Source organism: Anser cygnoides, chromosome 2 (genome assembly GCF_040182565.1).
Source record: "Anser cygnoides isolate HZ-2024a breed goose chromosome 2, Taihu_goose_T2T_genome, whole genome shotgun sequence".
In the NCBI taxonomy this organism is placed as follows: Eukaryota; Metazoa; Chordata; class Aves; order Anseriformes; family Anatidae; genus Anser; species Anser cygnoides.
Window position 1 is genome coordinate 101044870 of NC_089874.1, and position 21569 is coordinate 101066438.

Here is a 21569-nt window from a genome sequence, read left to right on the forward strand (position 1 = left end):
ATTGATTTGGTTTCTTAAAGAGGGTTGTACTTTATTTTAAAGTGAGCTTTTAATCTTTCCTATCTGTGGGGTCAAGATGAGCTGGTTGTGTAACTGATTTAATTTAAATTCAAATTGAAGCATGAGTATATTTGTCAATAATTCATTACAGACTTTAGCCAGTAACTATTCCCTGATTCGTTTTGTCAGTGCTTTTGCATCTTACATTTGGCCCTACTGCACTCTCTTCTTTCTTTCTCTGCTTGAAAGCCACTATAGTTGAAACTTCTAGAGAAGCGCTACCAAATAGCAATTATTTTACAATATTTCACTAGAGGTGCAAGAGCCAAAGTTTTAAATTTTCATAGCTCCAAAACATATCAGTGGGAATATCAGATACGCTGACCCTTTATTGAAATCAGACTAGCGTTCACATGCAGTGGGGCTGGATGGTGGGTTATGAAAACCTTGCATGCCTTGGCACTGAATATGTCCCATGGTCAAATGACTGCAATGGTCTGTGAAAGTAATGAGTGACAATGTAGTGCGGTGGTAAACTTACTTCATCTTCCTTCTTGGTAATTTTTGGACAGCTTTCAGCAGTAGGGTACGCTGCATCTGTCTGCTTCGTCCCAACTCTACTCAAAGAAATCAGTGAGACTCAGAGTAAGGCATGGAATTAATTGCAATGCATCGTCCCCTCTTTTAATGCTTGTAACAAGCCAATGAGCACTGAAAGGACCCTTGGTATAATAATGTGTAAAAAAAAAAAAATACTGATTAAGGCTGCTGGGTAATAAAATGTCCTTGGTATAATTTGAGTCATTTCTCTTTGTGGTTCTATTATTAACCCTACAAGAGCCAGTGCCTGCATTTTGGTGCACTGTCTTGTTAGCCTAGCTTTTCTGATCCCTTAGAATTAAACCTATTCTAACAGGACTGCAAGATAAAAATGCAGGCACAGGGATGGTTAGGCCCCTGCGGTCACTGAGATAAATTAAATAATTTAAATTGACCTAGGGGCCTGTGTGTAGAATAATCCTCCACTTAGATGACCCAGTGATTCTTAACTCATTTCTAAGTCTGTATCCAGTCAATGTGAAAGTGTTAATGTTCCTGTATTACAGTACACTGATTACACTTATCTTTTTCATACCCAATAACCAGAGACAATGATTATATTATTCATAAGATATTTTTACCTGAAGTAATAAAGCATGCAGCTTTAGTTATTATTTCCTAATCCTTTTTTTTTTTTTTAACTGTACCTTTTTCTCCAGCCCCAGGGATAACCCTACAATTTATATTAAAAAACATCCTTCTCTTGCACACCTTTTTTTTTAATTTTTTTTTTTTATTTTTAATCTCTGTCTATGCTAAGCTGGTATAATTGTATCAGCAATGGCATGTTTATGTGAACATTCTTGTACCTTTCGGGGAATACTATCCCTCCAGGGCTGGCTAAAATGTCTTCTCTTTTTAAATTGAAAAATAAAATTGGAGAGGGTTAATGTGGGAGAAAGAGCTTAAATCAGCACATCTTCTCTTACCTTAATCAGGTAATACACAAGATAAAAATAGTCTGACATGTCCACAAACAGTTACTGTGCTGCCCCACCATATGCTGCCCTAGTGTTCCAGATGGACTGAGAATCTGTGAAAGTCATGTTTCATGAGCATTCCCTTCAGGCTCCCAGGAACCTCCAGGACACAGCTGGAGATGTGTATGCACACACCAGTGCGGCAGTGTGGGGGTGCATGTGTGTATGTCTGTGTGAGAGAAAGAGCATAGATGTTTGGTAGACAACTAGACCAATTCTAAATAACTCTTGATACAACTAAAGGAGGGGGAGAAGGAGGGAGAAATAAATCCTGTGTTTGACTTCATGTGGCAGACCATGAAAATTTCCACGTGGGATTTCTAGAATTGACTTGCCCTCAGACTCCTGAAGTTGGGAGACTGTCTTCTTTATTTCATTTGTAGGGATGACTCCACATATTATGCTATGGAAATATGGAACAAATGTGCAGGCAAGTGATGCATAGGTCTAATTACTTCCCCAAATAATAATAATTGTTTTCCTGCATCTTTGCTCTCTAGTGTTACTTGCAGTAAAAGTACTTCTAGTCCAAAAGCCGAAGGCAAACAGAAAACTCCCAGTCTTTCTACATGACCATCAGCAAAACTGGGGGTTACATTTAAACAAGAACATCCTAGGGTTTCTCTCTCCTGGGACTGACTTTCTGTTGTGTTCTACAGTGCTAATTAGAAGATTTTTCTCTGGCCACAGATATTGGAATATAAGTTCTATTTAACATAGTTACTAAGAGTTGTTTGCTCTGCTAAAATCTACACGTGACTTTGTATTTGCTATAGCATGGCTGACCGCCAATCTGTGCATCCCTGGGTGTATGTGGAAAAGAGCTTGTGCCAGCTCTTTGTGCACCCCTACTTCTTTAGATGCTGTAGCAGCCCCATGTGCTCATCCTGCAGGTGGCCCAAAGAGGTCTGCTCTTCACACAGCAGGACCTTTTCCTTTTGTTGTTTTTTTCCTCTTTCCCACACATGAGCACTTGGACCCTGTTTTTGCGTTGCAGCAGGAGGGCAGCAAGTCAGGGGAAGGTGTGCTTCTCCATCCACATTCCTCTCCCAGATATGCTGCACAGCAAGGCAAGTGAAACCCCAGTCTTATCCTAGATGGTTGCACTCATAGGCACGGCAGTGAGGAATGCTCAGTTGCTGCTGTACTTAAGGGTGTCTTAAAATATAGGGCTACCTCCACCTTTCATCATAGGTCTGAAGTTATAGGCAGAGAGCTGTCTGTAGAAGACCACAGGCATGGTAAGAAGCTGTCCACCTCTTTCACTATAGTTAAGTGTATGGTTATTTCCTATGATATGCTCTTGTGCTGTGTCATTTTTGGGAAACTAGTGAACCCCATTGATGGCCATGACATTAAATCAAGCTTGAGCTAATTGAAATTTCATGGCCAAGAATAAGCCTTTTGTTGAAAAATTCCCAGCCAACTATATTCTTAACCAGTACCATAATGTAGAAAAACATGCAGTTGTTGAGTGACTCGGTGCCAGCCCTTACCACTCTATGTACAGTCTGGCCTTTTCAAATGACAGTGTTTTTACAGCTGATGTTAACCCAAAGGCAAAATACAACATAAGTTCTCTGTATTATGCAGATAATCAGTGATGTTTGCAAGGTTATGTTCAACATGGGTGGCCTAATTGACCATCGCAATTTTCTGTATAAACTGCAGAACAAAACTGTGAAAAACAGCCCTGGAAGATATTCTTCTGAAAGCAATGCATTGCATCACCAAATTAAAAAATAGAGCAAGTCTATTAAAACACATCTTTTGTAACAACCACCTGCAGCTTCTGTTGTGCAGAGGTGCTCACAAGTCTCTTATTCGTGAATGGAAGGTGACTCCCTGGCTTTTGTAGGTAAAAATGCTTTTGTGCGCAGAGAATTTATATATTGCTACTTGGCAGTGAGCCCACAGTTCCAAATTTGCACTAGAGGTAGCTGAATTTAATTGGGTTATGAGTGGTAGTGACAGAGCTGTGCACGTCCTGCGGCTTCTCCTCCTTCTCTGTGAGGATGGTGCTGGCAGCAGCGGTGGCCACTGGATGGCTTCTCACCTTCCTCAGGGGAAAAACAGCCAAAAGAGAGAAGAAGAAAGCATCCTAAACAAGCTCTTGTTCAGAGCTAGGAGGGGGAAAAGGGAAAAAACTCAGTGAAGGACATAGAGGCTGATGAGACAGCGCTGCATGTTGATATTTATTTTGGCTACCATGGCCCTGAGGCACTGCCGGCTCTGCCTGTCCCTGCCTGGTCCCTGTGCCTCCCACATGGCCCAGGCCGCCATGTCAGCCCTGGGGCCCCAGCAAGGCCCCAGCAGAGCTGGCCTCCAGTTACCCACAGCCCTGCCCTGTCTGATGGGCCCTGCCCTGCCAGGCCTAGCTTCGGGTCTGCCTCCAGGCTTGGCCTTGGCCTCTCTCCTTCCCCAGGGGGGTGCCCAGTGCCTGGGACTGGGGCTGCTCTGGTGTCCCCAGCTGCTCCGATCCTGGTGGGGTGGTGGAATGGGGATGGGTTGCCAGGCCCTTCACTGATGGACCCTGTAGGGAGCCCCTGCTGCCCCGACACACCAGTTAATTTATCTTTAATTCTGTACAAAATCAACACATGCTGTTATGCAGATATTAGGCGTTGACACAGGAGCTGAAAGGTAATATCCTGGCATTTTGTTTTCTGTAACTTGATCATATAAACAGGGATATTATTTTAAAACAAAACAAAAAAGCAAACAAACAAACAAATACAAAAAATATATATATAAATGCAATTTTCCATTTGTTCTCATCAGAGAGGGAAAGGCCTTGGCCTCATCTACAGCAAGCTTCACCCCCCTGTAAGGCACTGTAGCCTTCGCCTTCCTCCCATCCTTCCAAGGGTATAAATTAATATCTCATCATTGACCATAATATGCCCTGTAACTGTGTTTATTATTACTGCATATTTTAGACAGGTGGTAAATATTGGCACTTTTTATTATGCTGATAAACAATGTCGGACTGCCAGGTAAAATGTGTTGTCAGGAGTGATTTCTCACCTCCCCGTAGCCGCCTGTGGATTTCTCCCTGGGCTCACATAGTCAAAACCTGGCACGCGGAGGCCTCTTGCCAGGTTCCTCCTGCACATCCTTCCTCACGCCAGGCTCCATGGCAGGAGGGGGGACAAGGAGGCTTCCCCCAACCCTTTTGCATGGACATTTTTGACCAAGCTAAAGCAACAGTAATGCATAACACCAAGAGTGATGAATACAAATACACTCCTCTTCCCTGCCTCCAGTCCTTGCTATCCTCATGAACTCCCCTTCTCCATAACATCCTTTTCATTTACTCTGCAACTAAGAAAGGCTTTTGTCTTTTCTAAGAGTTAGAAAGCAGTGATTCTTAAAGACTGTTGTGTTAAGAGGGGAAGGTTTTCTTGTTATTTAATCCCGTTCCCCCCCCTGTAAATGTGGTGTTTTAATAAATGGGGGTGCATCTGTTTCTGAATCTGTGCCTTCAGGAGACCTAGAGTGGAAGCCTGGGGTGGAGTGGCCAGGATACACAGATATATTTGGCTATTTAGAGAAAATTCTTAGGTACACACACTCCTTACATGATGCTGCCTGACATGTATCAAGTTCACACATAGTACTCACACTTACGTGATATCGCCTCACGTGTATAGAATCCTTTCTCGAGTGTCTTTTAATCCCTCTTTTTTACAGAATTGCATATATTTACTGGCTTTGCTGCTCAGACACCTTGTAGCATGCCACAGAAGGTGTGTGCAGCTGTGCAGTATGTCTGTGGTGAGTGCTGCAGGGAGGTACCTGAGTGAAGTTCAGGCAACTGGGAGCAAATTCACCTTGATTGTGCTGGTGACACTAACATGATTATATTGCTTCCAGTTCATAAATTAGCTTACATATGTTTCCAAAGCATGCATCCTATATATAAGTTTACAGTGTCCTATCTGGCAAAAACAGCAGCCATTTTTCCTGTGCAACCCACATGTTCAACTAAGAGATGAATGTAAAGAATTTTATGCAACTTACTTGTAGGCCCAGTTTTATCATACCTGTAAATCATAGGCACTAAGTGAAAAACTGATATTAAAAGAATATTGGTTTACAACCTTACAGAAACACTTAGAAGTTAGTAAATACCAGAGCTTGTGTTCATGAATGTTCTTTCATTAGATCACTTTGTGCATATGCAGTAATTCATTACTGAAGCATGACATTTTTTTCCTTCCTTTACAGGTTGAATATGACTTCTTTAATGAAACAGGCTGGGATGTCATGAATGAGTTAAAAGGTCACAGGAAGGAAATGTTGGTATGTGATAACTGACTCTTGTTGGGACTTGTCTTAACAAGACAGATTTTGGTTTTCATGGGGGGAAACCAGTATTTTATTTCTTCTGGAAGGGCAAATAAAACTTTTCTTCATGTTCATTAGGAAATGGTTGAGCAACTTGGAATTAATGAAATGTTATAGATGGAATCAAATGTTAATTTTATCTGCTGCAAGTATTTGTGTTGCATTTTAGATTTCGTTAATCAGATATATACCATCTACAGTCACTGTTCAGGTGGGTAGAGGAGGAAATATGTGAAAGACAGCAAGACTTAGAAACAAAACCTAAAGTCTCAGAGTTCCTTTCCTTTCCCTATAGGCTGCTGCTGTGAAGTTTGAAGGGTGTCATGTAACCAGTCTCTCTTGCATTATCACATGGAACACATAATTCCCAGGTTGCTTTGTGTCGTTTGAAGATTTTTTTTTTTTGCAGAGGACTTTGTTTTGCATTCTTTTCCAACCACTTTTATTTCAGCAACTACTGTTGTGGTAGCTATGAAGTTTACAAGAACCAATACTTTGGAAAAAAAAATAAAAAATTGTAGCGTATGAAGTATAATACTGAGCAAGGGGCAATGCAGCACAATGGCTCATGTGGACTCCTGTCCTAGGTGCATCTCCTTTGGTAATGCTGTACAAGTCATGCTGAATGAAGTGAGGCAAAAGAAAGGGCATGGCAACAGGTTTAGGGTGGGTAATGTATGTATGTATGTATTAAATAGTCTGTTTAGTGGAGATTTCCTGGGCCTGTAAGCCTTTGTTCCAGAAGTAAAGCTACGTACTCAATTGATCAGAAATATGGTGAGATGCTTATGCCATGTGATGTGCTAATTAAAAACCTAGAAATTAAATCCAGTCTTAACTGTTAGATCTTATCATTACTGGGGGAATTCTGCATTGTGATCCATCTGGACATGCTGCCTGCTTTGGGGAGAAGGAGGGACTGCTCTGTGCTTCCACTACATCACCTCATAGCACATGTCCATTGGTATTATGGAAACATTCTGGTGAGGGATGCAGTACCCTGAATGTGGAATTCTCTGATAACTGGGTGGCTAAAAGCTAGATCTGGATTTTGATGCCAGCGGCCATCTCTATTTAAAATGCAAGATAAATTAATCTCTCCCCCCAACACTATCAGAATCCCGCAGATGGTGTTATTATAAATAAGTTCAGTTTATCTAAAAGTATTAGCATTTAACTCTAGGAGGAATGTATGGTTCAGATCTTTATAGATACTAGGGTTTCCTTTTGCCTCCAGCAGGATGAATATACAAAATAACACAAACAACAACAAAAAATCACAAACACCCCCTCCAAACAACAACCAAAAAAAAACCCAACAAAAAATCCCACCTTGTTTTGTTGGCATTTACAATGTCTTCTAGTCCATTATTTATGAATATTTAGCTGAGCAACTGAAGTTATTAAAGAAAAAATGTGTTTTTCATAAGAGTACAAATAAAATTCACAAGTCTTTTAGGCTAAAGCCTCCATGCTCATTACCATAGATTGATAATTTAACTGGATGTAGAGAATGAGCTTGTTGCAGAGGAACATAGGGGTTAAGAAATCATTTTAAGGATGAGGAGTTGGTAGGTGGTTTGGGCGAAGGTGGTGTTGGTAATGAAAAAACCTCCTGAAAGAAACCAAGCTCCAATCAATTTTTAGACATTTCTGTAAAGAAAATGAGGTAATCCAATCAAGGAATGCAAACAGAGCCATTTGGTTAGATGACCAATTACACTGGGGCAACAGTAACTCATTAATATTTGTGCCATATGTTTATGAAGAATCCAAGGGGTACATTAAGCAAACTTGAAGCAACTGGGACTTAACAGGTAACTCATGGAGAGAAAAAAAGGCCTAGAAAAATGATTAACTTTATTCACTGGGAATGGTATGCTTCCCTTTCCAAACAAAGTCATACTGAACGTCCTTGTTCTGTTATATTAATGGTGGGCTTTGTCTCAGTGTCTACATTTTGCTCTGAATCATTTTGGATAACTCAGGTTGATGAGCTTTCTGTTTTCCCTTGAAATGTAATGTGTTTTCTAAATGAAAGGAAATGTAAAGCTCTTTACATTTAAGCAGTCATTAATTAACTTGCAACAACCTAGTTGCACCAAGGGACTGAGTGTGTTAAAAATAGACATCAAAGTCAATGACAACTTTGACTAACTTTTCTGTTTTTTTGTCACTAAAGCACTTAACTGTATTTAATTGAACTGGCTACCTGAAGTCATAAAGATGTAGTATCATATATTAAGACCAGTCAAATTTCTTGTTGGTCATATGCTTATTGCTTTCGTAGTCCACTTCATATTTAATGCCGTGTAATGCACTTCCACTCCAGGTCTCAAACCAATTCTGAGAAGCATTGTGTTCTAGAAAAGTCCTGTGCTGAGCATAGCATTAGGGATGGGAAAACTAGTTTCATTGTTCCTGGTAGTTTGCTTCCCCTTTGGAGCAGAAACTACTGAGGTGAAGAAACTGAAGCTCAAACAGTGCTTACTGTCAAGGTGTTTGGCATGGCCACAGAGTTTGCTGTTCAGAGGGACAGAGGGTCAGAGATGGCTCAAGGGTGTACAGAGCCTTTTATCAAGGGAAAATTCTCTGTTATGGATAATCCAAATTCAAATGTTGACGTTGAAAGTAGAAATCAGGAAAGCAATACTGTTTCAGGGATTTATGATTTTGTTTGCTACCGTTGTAACTTTGGGAGGGAGAGAAACTATGTGACTAAACGTCTCTTTAGATATTTATGTCTGACATTAATACTCAGAGCTCTTCTCTGGTTCTGGAGATATCTTTAGATTTCTTATGTAGATTCTTGGCTATTTCTGTTATTGACCGTATGCAAAATCAGCTGTCTTGATAGTGTGAAGGCACTTTGGGCTCTTCCTGTGCCTAAGCCCAATCGGACTAACATGCTATATCTGCAACTAGGATTTAATATGGTAGTCATGCTTTGAAAGCATTAAACTGCTCAGAAAATATAATATGGAGGTAATTATACCTAACTCTTATGGCTTAATTAATATAGGATATTTAGAGCAGCCAACTGGGATGTGGGAGAGTCAAACCCCACTCTTGCAAAGGAATGATTTGAGCTTGGATTTCTTATTTGTTTCTTGGACATCCATGCTCCAAGGAGAGTTACATGGCTGCATATCCCAAGGGGAAAGAAATGCCAAGCTTCAATACTGTTTGAAAAGCAGGTTTAATGCCACTTCTTTTGCTTATGGGCAAAAATCCCTCAAGCTCTCTTAGTTTTTTTGGCTGACAATGCTAGCTTCTTTGAATTCCATCTGTAGGCAACTACTGACACCTGACCTGTAGCTGGCATTTGCATTAGGTGCCAAGATATCTGAAAGCTAGAGTACTGAGTCTCACCCCTCTTACAAATCTATCTCAGTTTGCTTTTTGCCTAGAATTAGTAAATGCCACAGAAGCCTTCAATGGGCTTCATGTTTTTTTGGACTACTTCTCTTTTTCCTTTACTGCAGACTCTCTGTTCTAAAACTATTTCACAGTCTAACAGACTTTACTCCTAGGAAACCTTTTCACGGAATCAGTCTAAATTTTTTTTTCTTCTTGAAGTGAAATAATACATCACCATACCTAGGGTTTTTTATCCTCATCCCAGCCTCATTACTGTAAATTTTTTCCTACCCTAAAGAATAATGCCTTAGTGTTGACACACTTCAATCCGCCAGATGTCAGCTGTTAAGACCTTCTGCGAAGTGAGATCATGCTCTTCCAGGCCTGTTGTGTGAGTCAGCTGAAAGGACTCTGCAGTGCTGGTGGGGAGGGGAGGAGTGCCTTATTTTCATTCTGCGACAAAGTTGTTTTCTTCCTAATTAAGACAGTGGAAAATTTTACTTTGTCTTCATTGTTACAAAGTAGAGGACACAAAAAGAGAAAGTTGATTAGAACCTTCTACATACAGCCTGCCAAATAAGCAAAAGGTAAATTTTTTCTTTTAAATGTATCTTAATTTTCTTCATGTTCCTGTAAAACAGTGGAAGCTGAAGTAAAAAGATGAGCCACTAACAAATAATGGGATTTTATCATTGTTCATAAAGAACAATATATTGATTGATTATTTTTGGTTTATATAAAGGCAGTCGACTGAAACTTCAGACACAACAGCAATCATTATAAAATACAGAGACTTTAATAGCTCAGCATCTGAAAAAGTACTCCAGCAGAAAGTTCCATAGTGCCTCAGTCTGCCTCCATAGCCTCCTCAGGAAAAGCCAAGAACAACAGCAAGGTTTTGTAGCACGACTTGAAGGTCAATAAATCTTGGCTCTGCTAAACTAAGGAGGGAAATAAAAAGTCTGGAACCAGGAACCCCTCAATTAGAGAGTCCTGTGGCTCTGCTTCCTCCCAGGTAACTCAGGGGTCTATCATTCAAGACAATTCAACTGAAAAGATGCCTGGGTGGCTAAAGCTACCCAGATCCAAATCTTTTAGGATTGGCTGACTGGGGCTGAACGAGGAGGCAACAATGATTGCAGAGGCATGTGTTGTGTGCACTAGCAGCACCAGTTCTCAGTATGGAGCTGTGCTGGGTTAGGGGCTGATTGTGATCAGCAGAGAAAATCTGAAACAGAAAGTTTTTTGGTCAGCAAAATTTTGGGGTTCACAGGGTTTCTGAACAGCAAAATGGGCACTGCTGTTAAGAAGGCCCTCTCTCAGACCACCAAACAGACTAAAAATAGTTCTCTAAAATTCAGGCAGGCTACTGCAGTCAGGTAGAATGTGTGCTCCCTGCATCACTCTTGTGCACAACCCAAATCATCTTTCTTACACAGCATTCCCATTTACACAGCACATAGAAGTGGAGATGGTAGAAAACTTTGTAGGACGGGGCAAGATGAGACTTCTTTGGGTCAGAGAACAGCCATCAGTTGCTAGTGATTTACTGGCACTGCTGGAGCAGAGGTAGGCAAAACTGCATGAGCAATTCTATCTGCTGCCCTGGAGGCCTTGAGAGTTGTCCACTTCAGAGCTCCAGGTTGGTGGCAAAGTCTGTTCTACTGTGTTTACAGCAAGCTCTTTTTTTTTTTGCACACACAGTATTTCCCCCACAAAACCAACATATTGACTCAGATGGGATCAGTTTTTGTCTGAACTATTGGGGAAGAGTGCACATTTAGAACAGCTGCAGATGAACGAAATGCTATCTGGAAATGGTCAGGCAACAGTCCAAACTAACATTAGAACAACAGAGAGGGTGAAGCAAAGTGATTTTTTTTTTTTCTTGCTGAATCAATAGCTCTGCCCAGGTTAACTTCAAGGTGTTGCTTACTTCATTGCTGTGCATCACATAATTAATTTTTTCTGCATTTGGAGATCCAATTTGTGCAGCAGGCTTCCCACTGAGGCTTCACCTAGGTTTTAGTTTAATTTAGCTAGAGAGTTGGTGTTTTTTGTGTGTGCTTGCTTCCCCTCCCTATGCTTCTAAATCTAACTCCTCATCAACAAAACAAGGAAGCATTGCGGTTAAAAGCCTAATGGAGAAGCTGGCTCTGATACTCAGTATTCTCACCCCCCGAGAAATCTTGGAAATGGTGCATGTCTACGGTAACTAATGCAACGTCTGCAATGATAAATTTATTCCTTCATTTGCGAGCAAAACTGATGCACATTGCTGGGTCTTGATGACCTCTGCATTTTTTTTCTGACAGTTTCCCCCCCTGTTTGCATAACATTGTGCAAGTTTGGAAACAACTTAGGGCTTTTCAGGACTAAAGGATTCAAGTAGTCACATCTCCAGCTTTTCTGTACTTTGAGTATTATTTGACTCAAACAAACAAGAAAAAGAAATCTATTATACACTGCTCTGTATGGAAATGATTTGAGATACTCAGCAGCCTTGCTTCAAACTCTTTCCTTAAAAAGGTAAGTAACTACTGCTCCACTCAGCCTCAGATTTCCATCAAAAAAGGCTGGATTAAAAAGCCAAGGCACTGGAAAATAAGGTAGATAGATATGGGCAATACATTAGCTGGAAAAAGTTTGTTAGCTATCATGCCCCATGCTGGTGTGTATTATTATTTGTTGCAAAATAGCATAGCTTGAATGTTATTACTGCACATTAAAGAACGTTTCTCTTACAATTATGGAATAAAAAGAAGTGCTTACACCTTACCTACCAAATGTTCACTTTGTACACACAAGGATTTATTTTTTTTAACCTCCTTCTTCTTTTAAAACCAAACCAAACCAAAACAAAACAAAAAGCCTGCAAACAGGCCACATTGTTTTTCAGGTTCCTGGTACCTTGTAATTTCAAGGTGCCAATGAAAAAGGAAAAAAGAAACCCACATCATAAAATCTACTTTTAATTAGAATACCTTTTGCTATTTTGAGTAAGAACACTGAAATTGAGCAAAGGGTCAAAATATTTTTCAGCTTAATTAGAGACTTGGTGATTGAGGAACTGAAGAGTTCTGTCCTTTTTAAGAGCATTTAGGACACCCTGAAAGAGTATGGAGAGGGAGTTCCTTGGGTCAGTGGACCTACATTCATTCTGTTGTAGGCAATTGCATCAATAATAAATTCAACCAGTCTCACATGAAAGCTAGTTTTGATTTTGCCCCCACTACTCCTATTACAAATTTTTTTTCAAGATCTCTTTTTTTTTTTTTTTTTTTTTTAACAGCAAGAGAGCAATTAATGGCAGATTCTGCAAATTGAATGACTTCCATCTTTGGCACAGAGAATATTGCATAAGGAGCATGAGTTATTAATGATAATATGTGGCTGTTACCTAAGACATCTTCACCAGTAGATCTTCAAGTTCTTTAAAAATGAAGTAACTGTCAGGGTCTCCATTTTGTGTATGGGGAGTAAGAGCTTTGAGGAGTGAGGTGATGTACTCAAGGCCATCTCAGCCAACTAACAGCAGAGCTAGGATTAGAGGCAAGTCTGTACAGTTCCAGGCCACTACGTTATCCAGTAGATGACACTGACTTCCCCTAAGGTTAGAAAGGGATCCCTCAGTTGGTGATAAAACAGCGATAACTACTGCAGCCAGGATTTTTGAAAGAACCTTGGGGCTTAAAATGCATGTCTCCTAGATGCAGCAGTGCACGGGTGTCATGAGCTCACTCCAAAAATCCCAAAATATTCTATTGTGTTTAATTTTTTTCTGAAAGCTGCTAACTGGAACAATTCTGTCTCCCAGCCCCATTTGTATTAAATGTATATACATAGAAGATGATGCTCTGCCCTCTTTTTAAGGCCATTCAAATAAGCTTATAATTAGAGATTTGCTGTTGCAGCAGAGAAACAGATAGTTGCAATACCTCCTCAGCTGAGCTACGCTGAACTAAGAGCAGCACAGACACAGTCAGAGATGATTCCTTCTGGAAATTGTTTACTGCCTGAACAGAGGAGTCCAAAGGTGGCAGTGAGGCACAGAAAAATGATATGACTTGTGTCATCTGTAAATGACTTGGAACAGACCCGAGCAGTTTCTGCTCCATGACTCGGCTGCAAGCCTTCCTCAGGGAGCATGTTTCTGTGTGGTTTTACACTTGCAGTTTTAGGAGCATTTAAGACCAGATATTTAAATCCTCTTTTGTGCTCGTAGTTTGAAGATAAATGCAATCCAGGCTTGATTTTGCCTCCTTAGGTCTCTGTAGGTGCAGGTTGGGGCATGTGGATCGTTAAATAAGCATGTTAAACAAGCACTTTCACTTCAAATTGAAGGGTTGGATGCCAAAACTACTCTGGCAACAACTTCACACCAGGGGTTGGGCTCTTGTCCATGACCAAGCAGCTCATTGTTGGACAGTGCAATTCTCCCAGGTGAGTGGATGGCAACTGCATGGGGAAGGTGGGAGCTGCCCGGCTGCTGCTGTGGGGTGCCCAGGGCTTGCCCAGCGGCTGAGCCCACTGGGGCCTCCAGCAGGTCACTCCCTGCTTGTATGAGGTCAGTCAACTCCTGCCATGGCAATCTTAATTACCGTTGACAGAAAGCAATTGGAAAAAGGGAACCACATTCTCAGTTGAAAACCAAACTCCCTTCCCAAGGTCTCCTCTTCTGAGGTCAGTATTGCTCTGCTTTGACCTATGTCCTATAAGAACATCCGTGCTCTTGCTGGAAGAGCAGATTGCAGGATGGACAACACAGTCAATGTCTGGCTTTCATCTCATTCACTTAGTTGCCTTTTTAAAAATATATATATATAAAAAAAAATCTTATTTGTAATTTTTAACTGTAATGGTCACCACACTGATGGATGTGGAAAGCCTAGTTTTATACTAGCCATGCTGCATAGTTTGAAACTAGCAAGGAGCCATAGTTTCTAAATAGCACAGTTTCACTGCCCTCACTACTGTGGCTTCCAGCAACAGTGGCTTCCAGCAGTATTCTGTTTATTCACACGTTTTTGATCTGTCCTGTATCATAGTGATATCACAGCCACTGAAATGCAGATAGCCATGTACCTTGGATGTCAGGGTGAACGCAGAAACAAACACACACTTGTACACACAGATGCGCACACACACACACAGGTACACATATATTTCTGTTTAAAATAAACAGAAGTCACTTGTCTATGGCTTTGAAACTTCTGCATAAGCAGGTATACCAGCCGACTCCAAGCTTGTTTCTTTCTTAAAGCAATGTCAGAGCACAAAAGGAAAGGTATTGGAAGAGTACTATTGTTCTGCACTGGGGTTTAAAAACAGCCATTGTATTGAGAAAAGAAATGTTCTAGAAGAGCTTCCAGATCTTTATGCTCTTGTGCTTAAAGATGCATATCATTAATAGAAAACTAAAGCTTTTTGCATTTAAATCTAAACCTTATTTTTAAAATGTTTGGATCTAAACATTCCCTTTCAATGTCTTTAGTTTGTGGTGTTTCAAAATCCTGAGACTGGACTGAAATCTTCCATCATGTTCTCATTTGTAATTAAAATATTGCCCTACATATGGTGATGTACTTGTAGCTTTGGTCTGTTTCCAAATTTTAATTGCCTCTCAGGTTACCAAATCTCAGTCTTTCTGTATAATGTAATGTATAGAATTCAGTAAATGGTAAGATATGGTTAAAATTAAGAAGAAACTTACCTTGAATTACAATTAAGCCATTTTTCTATTCAAAAAGTGTCCATGACCAGACAGTGATGCACTGAAGTCTATTGATTATTTCAGGGAACTCTAGCACTATATCTGTAGTGCTTTGAAGTCTGATGTCCATTATCATTTCTACCAGCAACGTTCTTCCAGTTGTGCAGAGAGCTAAAAGGAAAGGACAACTAAGGGGACTGGAGCCAAACATCTTCAAAGACAAAGTCATATTTTTAGATTTTCAATATTCAACTGCAGGTTTTACAAATACATCAATAATCTAGTGAGTGACAGAAATGCTATAATTAATATGCAATATCTAAAATTAAAATTAAATTTGGCTTATCTATGTGACAGTGAATTACTCCTAATGTCATTTTCCAAGAAATATGTGAAAGGAGAATTTATAGTAGAAAGTCCACACTGTTTTGTAAGGAAAACAGATGTTCATTAATAAACAGGCTGACCACGGAGCACTGGAACTACCATCTGGATAGGATGTTGTACTTTTTTTTTCTTTTTCCTTTTTAACAATTTATTCAGGAAAGTTATGGTAAGGATCAGGTGATTCTGATTTATTTATTTATTTATTTAAATAGCATGGTTGGATATATGTTAATCCTCTTTTCTTTCCTCTATATAATTTCTCTCTTCATAACCTTAAACAACACAATAAAAACAGTGAGCCATAAAGTATTCCAGAAAGTTCTGGAAAAAAAAAAAAAAGTCATGTGTAGTGGTACCTCTTATTTCTCACTGCAAAGCTGGAGGTGTTGTATGATGTTCTCTACATTTTTTATGCCTCAGCTATTGTACATGGAGAATGCTGTGTGCATGCTTGTGCTCTTTATGGCTGGGTTGTAGCAGCATCTAGAAATATGAAGCAGAATCAGATCCTGCCTACGTTCTGTTCCGCACCTGTGTGTAAGGAAAGGTTGTCCTAAACCCTGAAGAGTTTGCCACCCAAAACTGCCCTCCTGTATGCAGTGAACACAGTGATGTCTGTGGCTTACAGACTAACTCTGTTACTAGTGACATGAAAGTGCCTTTTTGGTGGACAACAAGTTAATTTGTGTTGTGTAGGATCTTTGCATGTATGATAATATGTACTACTGTCCTTATTTTAGATATGTTGAAATGAACCTTAAGATAAAGCAAAAAATTAAAAGCTGGATGTCCTTATTCCTGTATGAGAGTGTTGGTGCAGGATGATGTTTTCCATTTCTATCTCGGTGTATAATTTTATAAGGCCTTCTGGAGGTCTTTGCTTCTGTTCGCCCACCTGTAAAATAGGTATAGAAAGGTTTACCTTTTGGCATGCAGTAAGTCCTCAGCTTGCTGTAGGGCTCTTTGAGATTCTGGGGTAAAAGAGTGGAATGTTTTATCACACAGCACCAATGTTTCTACAATGTTTTTTTGCGACTGATGCAAGGGAGTAACACTACACATGTTAGATCAAGCAAGGTGCTCTAGATGTCAGATAATTACAAGCACTTACTAAGTAATTAATGTGCTTGGACTTCACTTAATATTTGTATACCTTCCCTGATCTGTTTTACTGCACGCTATCAAGACTCCTAAATACATTCTTGGAAACCAAAACAAGAAATGACTTGATATTAAGTGTGTTACCTATTCTGTAGTCACCACTGGCTGCCAACAATTCATCAGTATACCGCTTATTAATTTTCTGCAATGTACTGTTTATTGATATTGCTTTTATTGTGGTACCTCACCTCAGCCATGAAGGGAGGACGTGCACCTTCATCTCAGGCTAATGGCATTGCTGCCAATGCTGCAGGGAGGCTGAAGAGCAATGTGACTAATAAAACACAACCAATAAAAATATGAAGGAAAAAATGTCCCTACTAGTAAGAAATGCATATTCCAAGTGCTTGCAGAGCGCCTGGAGCTGTTAATCATCACTCCATGGGCACCCCTAAACAACTCTAAACAACAGTTAGGAAAGGATCAGATGGCTGTTTAGGGGACTCGGTAGAGTGGTATTTGTTTGACTGGCAGGTAGCCATGCTTGTAAGGTGCACTGTGAATAACAACATTTGCTGGAACAAGAAGATGAGGGCTTTTACTCGTACATTGTCTTTAGGACTGTTTTCCTCTTTGTGTGGGGAGATGAAGGAGAAGCTGAGTTTAAAGAGTGCTGGCTCATCGCAGACAGCAGTGGGGTCTGCCGAGTGGCACGCTGAAAAGGGCAAGCTGGAAACAACTGTTCTGAGCAGTTTACCTAGGCCAGCTCCTCCTGAGGGAAAAAGAAATATCTGCTTGTGCCACTGATTAATAGTTCTTTCCTTCCTGTTTCTTGCCTGCATTTGTCATGGAGGAAGCTAGTGAACATCCTTTCTCCTCTCCAAGTGCATATGCAAACTTTCCTCTCATCACCCACCCATTAATCACTTCTGTTACCTGGCTTTCTCCTCCTCCCCTACCTCCTGCCATTCCTTCCCCCTGGCCACTCCTGCTGAGGGGCCATGGTACCAGGAGCTGCTGCATGCAAGGTGCCCTGTGGGTGCCCGGGGCATCTCGTCTCCTGCAGCTGGACATGCCACCATCCACCTGCCTAGGAAGCTGAGGTCTGCTGGCGGGCTGGCTTTCCAGCCTGGCTCCACAGCTCTCTGGCACTGCGTGGCTGACTTGGCCAGCGTCTATCATTTTGCAGGAAGTAAAAAATTGCGGGTAACTGTCATCAGTCATTCATTATCAGCCCCTCTCAGCCTGCCCCTGGGCAAAGCCTTCTCCTCTGCTTGCCTCCCTTGCTGACTGCTCCCTTATTTATTTATATATTTATTTTTGCCAGAACTTTGCCACTCTTGGAAGGCGAAGCTGGCTGATGATGCTAGAGCACAGCTGGCCAAGGCCTAGTCCTCCTTAACAATCACAAAAAAACTTGGGTTTACTCCTGGTGATCCACTTGTTTTGAGTTACTTGGATAGGAAGCTGTGGAATAGCCTGTAATGTCTGAGTTTTAGCAAGAGGCGTGAACACACGTTGGTTATGGCTTCAGCAGGGACCAGTGATCTGAGCACACTCCTGAGATTCCTGGTGAGATCTCACAGCATGAGCTGAAGTCCGTGCCCAGAGGTCTGACATTATCCATGCCAGCTAGGAGCCTGTCTGTGCTATAGCTGTGCCTTTGGTGGCATAAAGCTATGGTGGGGACACGAAATTGTTAGATTTTACCTAAGTTCAAATGAGCAGCAAGACTGGAGTGTTTTAAGTGCTTCTGAGGGAGAAGTGAATTTTTAAAAAGATCAGTGATTCCAGTTCACATAAGCATCCAGAGGCTTGGAGACTCAGCCAAACTTCTGTGAATTACAAATACTGAGGGATTAGGCTTTCCTGATACTTTTTTCCTAATGCTTCCTGGTTCGAGGGAGGTTTTTTGGCAGATACTTCTCAATGTTGCTTCACAGGTCCAAAACCATTGGGAGCGCTCATATGGGAAGACAAAGTAATTTTTAAATATTGTGTTTAGTAGCTCTGTTCCAAGTGAGAATAAATAATGTAGTGTTTAAAATGACAGCAGCAAAGACCATTGCCTTTGCCTTAGGATTCTCACTGTTGTTAGTAAAGGCAAGGCTCTAGACCTAGGGCTCAGAAATTTCTTGGTGCCCTTGTCTAGCTGATGAAACTTCATCCACCTCTCCAGAACTGCAGCAGCTTCGTTGCCAGACCCTGGAAGCAGTAAAGGTACCAATTGTGTGCTTCTGATACATACAGTCCCTGCCTGAGAGTGCCTGAATTTCTGCTGATGGATGCTCATAAAGCTAACTGGGTCCTGGTCGTGAAGCTATCTGGCTGCAGCAGGAATCTCAAAGTAGTTTCCTCCAGACTGACTTGTCTTGAGGGTGACAGAGAAGGCAAACACTAGAGTTGCTTAGCATAATAGTCTGCCTGTAAGTTTGTGTGTGTGTGTCTTTGAGATCAGGGTAGGACTGTGCTCAGAGCCTGCATGTGACTGGGAGGTGGTAAATGAGGCTGCATTTGCAGGTAAGAAATGTTCATGTTTCCTCTTCCCCTCTGCAGAGAAACTACAAGGCGCAGGGAGCCATGGGGTAGTAGTTTCACTAGCAAGCTACACATGATCTACCACGTCTAAAAGCAAGGATTAGCTGTTTTGACACTCCTGCCTAGGACAGGAGGAACTACTGAGATCTGTATAGTCAGAAACAATGGTGCTTCTTTATAGGGTGTCCTTTAAGGACGGTAGGAGGTGAAGGAACCCCTACCCAGCTCAGCAGGGTCTTTCGCATTAGCACAATAAAAAAAAAAAAAAAAAAAGCTGGAAAAAAAGGATAGAAAAGAAAAATGTTTAGCCTTTTTGAGGATCTTGCTCTATGTGCCTAATTTTCATGTGTCTCATGGGGAAAAAAAAAGTCTTTAAGAGTGGGATTTTCAAAACTGTCTCTGCTTACCTGCATTGTTATGCTCCTAATTCCCTTTGAAAATTGGACCATTTCTAGATATGGATGTTTCCACAGTTTTGTATCTCTAACTGCTGCTGTTTTGTAGTTTCTAGTTTCTAGTACCTAACCTGAAAGTTGCTGTTTTGAGACACATGAAATAGGCTTGCTGGGCCCTAGTTTCAGGCCAAAGCTTAACACTTAAGACAATGAAGTTCAAGCCTAGCTTCCCTCTTTGTCACCCAAAATAACCAGTAATGATGATGATAACAAGAGAACAGACACATACTTGTCTCTGCAGTAATAACGATGGAACATCTGTATGGTTGACATAAAAAGAGAAGATCTCAAAAGTCAGTTCTTTGACAAAAGTGAGATAGACCTTTTCCTGTGCATTTCAGGTGTGAAACGGAAAATGAGAAGTAAATGCCTTACCGTGTCCCTCCCCTGCCAAATCACTTGTATCAAAGTGAAACAGCCCCTTTCAGCCACCATGACTACCTTCACAAAAATATTCCCTTTCAAATGAAGATAAATTTACTATTTTTGTAAAGCAGTTTGCTTACACTGCTTTTAGTGAAGATATATAAACATAATACTTAGTGTGATATCAGTACAATGGTTCTTTCCTGACTTTTTCTTGAAAAGACCTTTTCTTAGTGCTGAAAAAAATTAAAAGGTTACCCAATGTATCTGCTGAATTTACTTTAATTTGTGCATTTAAATCTGGGATTTGTATTTTCTGTTTAAATATTCTGATATAAACACAAGCCTTACAGTCTCAATAGTCTGACTGATTTCCTGTTTTACATGGTGTGGATTTTATTTGATTTAGCATTCACTCCTAAAAGAGAAAATAAAAGTGAAAATCCCTAGAAGCCTAAGATGAAGGGTGCTTTGAGAAAGAATATTCTCCAAATTGTTTTCTTTCTATGAGCTTTCACTCTTTAAATTCAGTACAAATTTCCAGCAAGTAAATCGGCTGCATGTTTATCTGTGTGCACAAGTGCCGTGGATGTACAGCAACATGTGCCTGACTGTAGTTTTTTGTTACAAATGGGAAAGTCAGACCATTGTTCCTAAGTTGCAAATGTAAATCCATTTATGGCTTTGTAATTTTGCAATTTTGCATGCTATTAATGTGAGTTCGGTTTGCAGTTTTGTAGCTTACGTGGCCTTAAACCTCAAATCAAAACCTAGAGATTTATGAACCCAGGTGAATCAAAGCTTCAGAAAAAGCTCTCACAGAACAGAGATTTGCACAATTCTTACCTTCTGCCAAATTATTCAAGTAGAGAGCAGAGAAAATCTTTTATATAATGTTTGGGAAGTGAGGAAAAAGGGAATAGGAATACAAGCATAACACTTGGTAATATGCTTCTTCGCCTTCCTGTACGAATGTTGATTGATGGATTCCTCTGCAGTCTCCTCCATTAGGCTAATTTTGAGAGTCACCTGCATGTTGCATGTGTAACTTGCTAAGCTTTTCCAATTAATCCCTTAAGAAAGAGGTGCTCTATGCTGTGGTTTTTATTAAGTTCACTTCTTTGATATGTCTCAGTGCCACAAACATACCTTAAAATGAAATCAGAGAACATATTGGATGGTGGTGAATTTGGAGGTTTAAAATACCAGTATTGGTTTCTTTCTTTGTCTTTTTTTTTTTTTTCTCCCCTTAAAGTGGTTAGCCTTTATAGATTATAAAGCCAGAAGGGACCTCTGTGATCATCAAATCTGACCTCCTGCTTAACACAGGCCATAGGCTTTGCCAAATTAATTCCTGTCTGAACTAGAGCATATCTTTTCGAAAGTCAACTTCTCACTTCCCAGCATATGAAAAGGTCTCCCATGACACCTATAGACCTTTCATAATGGACAGATTCTTCCCATGATACAGACAAATTGAGTTTTTCCTGGGAGGTACTGCCCCACTCTGAGCTGATAAAGGAAGACCCAGGAACTATAGCTGTGATTACTTCTTTTGCACTCTCTGATGTTCCAGGAGCTTGTGCATCTTCTGCTTTATGAGATATACTTGGCCTAGGGGAGCTAAGTGGAAGGATGAGGGAGAAGAGGAGGTGCATAATGGTATGGCCTCCAGCACTATTATTTATGACAGTATCCTTCCAGCAATCTGTGCCTGCA

At 40.6% G+C, this 21569-nt stretch overlaps 1 long non-coding RNA gene across 8 annotated transcripts in view; it reads left to right on the forward strand.

Annotated features, from left to right (window-relative positions):
* Positions 1–21569, forward strand: part of LOC125184730 (uncharacterized) — a 60512-nt gene that overhangs the window by 20604 nt on the left and 18339 nt on the right. For 6 of the 8 annotated variants that reach the window (XR_007169112.2, XR_007169111.2, XR_007169109.2 and 3 more), the window contains one exon: positions 5811–5885. This is a non-coding gene — a long non-coding RNA (uncharacterized lncRNA). Of the gene's footprint in view, positions 1–5810; positions 5886–6225; positions 7223–21569 lie in introns of those variants that run through there. The other 2 variants (XR_007169108.2, XR_007169110.2) reach the window with 1 other exon arrangement.